Here is a 7386-nt window from a genome sequence, read left to right as displayed (position 1 = left end):
TACAAAAATACCTTTAATTGAATATATAAATTATTCTAGAATTATATTATCAAATATTTTTAGGGCAATTGTTAAGAAATAAAAATGATATTTTTAAGATTAAAATTTAAAATTTTGAAAAATTGAATATACATTATTAGAAAAGAAATATACATTATTGAAAAATTTAATAAATTTTTTTTATAAAGGGATATTATATATATAAATATAGTATATTATTTTCTTTTGGCATTTTCAGAAAATACTTTTACTAATATAGTGCCAACAGTCAAGTGTATTAAAAGCATGGTAGAGTAAAGGAGTTACTAATTATAGGAATTGTCAAAGTGAACTAGAGACAAGAGATTGTCTAAAAGAAGAAAAAGAAATTAGAGATAATACATTTAGAGTTCGTTTGATGAATAAGATAAAAAATAAGATATGAATAAGTTAGCGTATCATGTATAAATTTAGTATTTGATAAATTAACAAAATATAATAATTTAATTTAAAATTATATCTTATCACGTTTTTCTAGTTGAAATTTATATACTGGATATGAGTTGAATTAAAAATCATTATAATATGATAAAAACAGTAGTTTATTCAATTATCCTTATAAAATATAATTTAAAATATAAATTAAAATATAATAAAATATAAATATAAAAATAATTTATAAAATATAATCTAAAATATAAAAATGTAAATCTAATAAAATATAAAAATAATTAACAGAATTTGATATTAAACTTAAAAATAAAATATTATTAATTAATTTAAATAATATTTATGATTTTACAAAAGGGTATTTTTGTCTTTTTATATAATTTAATAAATTAATATTCACAATTATAAAAATATAAAAGTTAATTGAAATTTTAAAATAAATATTATTTATTTAAAAGCTATTCTTGCAATTTACTTATAATATATGTCATATCTTTATTTAAATTCTAATAAATAAAATATAATTATTTGGTTACATGTGCAAATATTTTGATACTTCAAATTTTCAAGTTGATACTTCAAATTTTTAAGTTTGTCTTTTTGCAGAATTACAATATTTGTAAAAAAATCATATCTTAGAAACTCGTTTTCTTCAATCACCGTATACGGAATTGTTTTGTTATCACACTTTAAAAAAATGATACTAAATTATCACATTATAATATATGACATAAAAAATATACAACACAAACATGACATAAGAGGTACATCTACGATCTACAAATTATCTATAGTCTTTTGTTACTCAACAATTTATCCACTATCAAAACAAATGAAAATAAAAAGAATTTTAATAAAAAATACACATTGCACTATTATATAATCCTCATTTTATTATTGTTTTTAAAATTGACAAATTAATTACATGTTAATACAAATACAAATCTTATATTAATGGGCAATAAATCATAGAAGATGAAGTTTTGAAATTCAATTTTCAATTTCAATGTAAGTATTATTAAGGACTCCCTAAGAAAATGAAATAATTTTGAATGGAGACAAATTTGTCCCATAGAAAGGAACTAACTTAAAAGTATTCATTGGAGCTTAATATACGTAAATAAAAATATACAAATGTTTTAACGATTTCAATTTTTATTCAAGTAGTAAAAAATCAATTTGAAATTTTATAAAAGAAATTTATTTTGAAATCCAGATAACATATATGGTATTAATCTTTTAATTTGAATTTATAATATTTAACAACTAAATATTTGTTCTTAAAAAAATAGCTAACTATTGAATATTGAAAAATATTCAAATTTTTTTAATATTTACAAAATGAAATTGAAATATAGAAAATGTATCTAAAAAAAACTAATGTACAGCTAGATAATCTACTTTAACTCTTTTCTCATATTGTTTTTTTATCATTAACTAACTCAAATAACATTACCTTCGGAGATCATATGAAAAGGTAAAAATAAATATTGTATTTGCATTAAAAAAAATACAACTCCATTATTCTTCTATGTTAGTTATGATTTTTTAAATGTCACATTAATTACATTAAATAACAATAAAATAAATAAATATTGAAAGATTAAATGTTTTTTAGGCCATAAATGTAAGAGTTATAAAATTATTTTTTAAATTAGTCGTAACTGTAAATGTTATTAAAAGTCTATCTCAAAAGATGAAAAATTTTGAATGGAGAGAGTTTTGTAATATTTTTGAATTTGTCTTATAGAAAGGAAAAGTATAACAAAAGGATTTATTTTACATAAATACACTTGAATACAAATATGCAACAGATTAATCAATGATTTTAATAAATAAAAAGCATGTAATCGATAAATAAAAGGATTTATTAGAGGTTGAATATCTCAACTGCTTTGAGCTAAATGTTGAAGAAATGAAGTAGTGAAATGACCAAATTCAAACGCTGGAGAAAGAGGGAATATGCAAAAATAAGACACTAACATTTCCTATCAAGAAACAAAACGGTTTTAACAATTGTAATAAAGAAGAAGTTTAATAAATTTCATATCTGTATTACATCAACTTCTCATAATTTCTTATCACGTTTACTATTAATTTCTTTAATCAACAGTTTTAACATGGTATCTTAGAGCGTTTTTTTATCCTCATTCATCAATGGCTTCACATGTCAAATTATCACACCTCATTTATGTTAAGTTTGATGAGAAGAACTTCAAGCAATAGAAACAATAAATTGATGGCGAAATTTGCGGCCACAAGTTTCAGAAGTTCATCACTGAACCATTAGCTCCATTTCGATTCTTGAGTGAAACTGATAGCACTGCAAGTCGTCTCAATCTTTTGTTTATGGAGTAGGAGCAACAAGATGCACTTGTTTGTACCTGTATTCTTTCAATGATTTCTGATTCGATTCTCACGAAACTTGTTGATTGTCACTACACGTGGCAAGTTTGAGAAGAAATCCATCTCACACTTTACTTACAACCAAGGCGCGTCAACTCAAATCTGACTTACGCAGTCTCACCAAAGGAGATCGTAAAATTGATGAATTCATCTTTTGTGTTCGCACCATCAATGAATCTTTAATTTATATTAGAGATCTGGTTCCTCATTGTAATCTCATCGAAATCGTCCTTGAAGTCCTACCTGAAGATTACGATCATGGGGTTATTGCGCGACTTGAGAAAAACAAGAAGCTTACATAAGCTGTCCTTGTCAATTTCACTCAGACAAAGTCGTCGGCCTCGTTTGTGAACTCCACGACAGATCCTCTGTCGCACCCTAACCCTAATTTTCGGTCTAAAACGAGTCATGTGAATAACTTAGATTCTCACGGATATGGCTCTCGCGGTAGTCGTAGTGGTGGTCGTTTTTGTCGAGGCGGTTGTGTACAGTGCCAAATTTGTCACAAATTTGGTCACAATGCCTCCATTTGCTATTATCGTCATTCAAGAACATGTCAATCTATCTATTCTCCTTGGAGAACCTCCCTCCACTCCATTACTGGTGCAACAACAATCCCTTCTTCATCCTCAATTTGGTTACCCCAACCCTAGATCTACGCTAATTCACATTTCTTTCATCCTGGGGACCTTCTCATTGGTGTTGACTCTGGTTTCAACAACCAATGGTGGTATCTTGACTCAAGTGCTTCACATCATGTCACGCGTGATGCTTCCAAATTGGGAGATGCAGTTTCCCTACCTAGATTAGATCATGTGCTAATAGACAATGGTCAAGATTTGTCCATAAACTCAATATGCAACATGCATTTTCTTTGCTTAACTCATCCTAACACCAATCTTACACTCAAGAACCTTTTGATTGTTTCATCTATTACCAAAAACTTAATTAGTGTTAATAAGTTCACACAAGATAATGGAGTGTCTTGTGAAATGACATACTTCTTTTGAAGTCCTCTGAAAGGAACAATTGGAGCGCACGACCTCTACAAGTTTGAAAATCCATTTTACTCATATCCTACTTTCAATGCTCATAAATTTGAAATTAATGTTGTTTATTGTGATAATTATTTCCCTAATGTACCTACTACTTTTGTTACTACTAAAGATATATTGTTTCGAATTTACATTGTTCTTCCATTTCAAATTATGTTTATCATCTATGGCATGCTCGTTTAGGGCATCCTCATCTTGAATCACTATTGTGTAACATCCCTACACCAGCAGAACATACATCGTGTTGTCTAGACAAGGCAAATCGTCTCTCCTCACTCTACCACCAATAAATAAATATCACACCATTTAATCAAAAAATCAAGTTTAATAAAATTCATATTTGTATTACATCACCTTCTCTTAATTTCTTATCACATTTACCGTTAATTTCTTCAATCAACAATTTTAACATTAATAAGTTATTTAACATTTACTATCTTTTTATTGAATTATAATATTATGCTTTAAATACACAAGTCGACACTTGAAAAAAATTCAAATAGCAGCAACAATTAGCTTCCCAAACTATAGCTACCAGCATTATTAATTAGCTAATAATTGTTAGTGTGTCAACTATCAAGTGTGAAATTTGATGAAAAAATAGACAATGAGTATTATATAAATAAGATGATTAATATACTTGTGCATGAAAAATTCATGTCAATAAATTTCCGTTTATTTTATTTTTCCGGATAGGAGTATAGAATCATATATTGGATACCGGATATTTCATACTTATATATATAATATTGGATACTGGATAAGTCATTTAACAATATTCGAATATATAGGATTTCAAGATGACGTTACCATGATTTATATATTATTTTCCTCTTCCATCTTTTGCACTACGATTACATAAGGCACTTTTAGAAAGATAGGAATCGTATTCACCTTTTTAAATCGTGAATTCGCCACTGGATGGCCATTACTTTTTACCAACATCATTAAAGCAACTTGCTTTCTTTCAATGACACAAGCAAAACAAAGTAACCCCTATTAGTCTGATTATAACAATATAACCCATAGCTAGCGTATTAACCGTATTCTTTCTCCAAAACAAAATTCATTAGTATATTCATTAATTTGTCAAGGAAAAAAATCATTATTCATGTACGCTAGTACTACCAAATTAGGAAAAAAATGAATTAACATTCATTTTTCCCAAAATTAATATCTTTTTAATCAAAATTTATATAAATTATCACTTGAAAAAAGATATATTATCAGTATATCGCAACTGTTAGATTATTAAAAATATTTTATTTTTATAATAATTATCTTTAAACTCATACTCATAAATAGTTGTGATGTAAAATATATAGTGTAAAAAAATTTACACTCATGCATAACAATTAATTTATATGATTATTAATTAATGGTATGCATCTAATTAAATACCTTTAGAAATATCATTATCCATGAAAAAGAAGAAAGCTAGCTTTGGAATCTTTAGCTATAGCTATTTGTCAAAAAAGAAAAACGTAGCATGCTTTTTTATAAGATTAACAACATTGCAAGGAAGTCCACCATCATAAGGCATTTTATACGGACCACCCAAAAGAAATTGATGGCTTGTGAATGAGATCCATAAAATGGATAACTCATCTGTCAGACAGACCCACAATTTAGGACTTTGTGTCATTTTCAAATTTAATATATTAGTAATAATAATTGGTATGATTTTAAAATAAAAGTTAATTAAAAAAATATATTATAACGAAATAAGAATCTTTCTCCGATAACTTGAAAATGTAGGAAATTGATTTCTACAAGTATAAGCATCATCAATCATGTATAGAGACCTCGAATATGCATGATTGGGTACCTTAAGAATTGAGTAACACGTGGATTATCTATTTAATAAATGAAACTTAATAATAAAAATAGTATTAAGTTAAACATGCAGAGTCACACTAATTAATTGCCTAAGGTGGCAAGTTTGCACCGCGCTTGACAAGTCAAATCTGTTTTGTTCTTGCAACATAATTCGTGTTACGACAATGGTGAGTAAAGAAGAAATGTCTGTTTTGTTCTTGTAACATATTTTGTGTTACGACAATGGTGAATAAAGAAGAAATGTGTCTACTTATTCCCATTTTAAATATAAAAAAAATTATTAAAAAAATAGTTTTTAAAAATAATTCACAGTCACTAGAAATATTATTAGGTTAAATCGTGAAATAAATCATCTCTTTAAAATATTTTACGGCACTGTTTAAAATTGTACAAGTCAACTATCAACTACGATATTTTCAAAATAAAACACCTTAGTTGAAACTATAATAGAGTTCTCCTATACTATAAAAAAATCTAAAATTATACTCTCAATATGACTATTACGGCCACTAAATATAGTACTACGCCCGTTTGAAATTATGATGGAACAATTCTCGGTAAAGGACAAAAAAAGGAGATGAAGTAGAAAAGTAATTTTTTTGATGCACTTCTTAACTCAACGGAAATTTACATAGTAAGATAATTTGTTTTATTAAACTATTTATACTCTTCTTTCATTTTTAATTGCCATTACAGATCTATTGTGTAAGCAAAGAGTAATGGGTGATTGATTTGCGTGTATTTGATTTTTTTAGAAGGTATCAAATGTGAAACCGTTCAAAAATAGAGAAGTGTAGGTGGAAGTATTGATTGAAATTTAATTCAAATAATCGTAATTATATTGTGTCTCGTAATAGGTTTATCTTGAATTCATGGATAATGGATAGAGGTGCATAAATCATTTGTGGAACTAGATCTGATGGGAACAAGGCATGGTTGTGGTTCTGTTATGGTCTTATAGTTACTAATATGAAGTTTTGTAACTGTGAAATGGAATTGTAAAGTAGTGCCTTTTATTTGGCAGAACAAGTTGCACCAGTACTGTTACTGCTCTAGCAATCTGATGTAGTTGTTGCACATCTTGTGCTTCTATAGTAAAAATTCGCTCAAAAAACAAATTTGGAATACACATTGAGTCTGAAGACACACCAGTGGATTAATACTCCACCAATCTGAAACAACAAATGCAGTATGTCACCCAACCTTATTGATAATGATAAATCAACCCAACCTAAACATTTTATTTGTGACAAAGCTGCTTCATTATTAGACAAACACCTGCTCTCTTTATTTTTGTAAGGATAGGGTCCGATTGACACTTCTAAGGCCAACTTAATTCCGACAAGATCTAAATTTTTCGTCTGACAAAAAAGGCATCTCTACTATTATGTGAGAGGATTGCAAGTGTGTGCAATAAGCTTTTTAAAAGAAAAGACATCGTATATATTTTGTCTGACAATCGTATGTATCAAGATTTAACTCTCTCACCTCTCATTTGATATATATATTTATCAATTTTTCATACACTTATAGTATCATCAATACATCATATCATTTCGTTATTATTTATCTTTTTCTCTCATAAAGTACATACGCCCAATAGATTGTATACCAAACATGCTAGATATATATATATATATATATATATATATATATA

The sequence above is a fragment of the Cicer arietinum genome, chromosome 4, assembly GCF_000331145.2.
Source record: "Cicer arietinum cultivar CDC Frontier isolate Library 1 chromosome 4, Cicar.CDCFrontier_v2.0, whole genome shotgun sequence".
Taxonomy (NCBI): domain Eukaryota; kingdom Viridiplantae; phylum Streptophyta; class Magnoliopsida; order Fabales; family Fabaceae; genus Cicer; species Cicer arietinum.
This window is presented reverse-complemented; position numbering follows the sequence as displayed.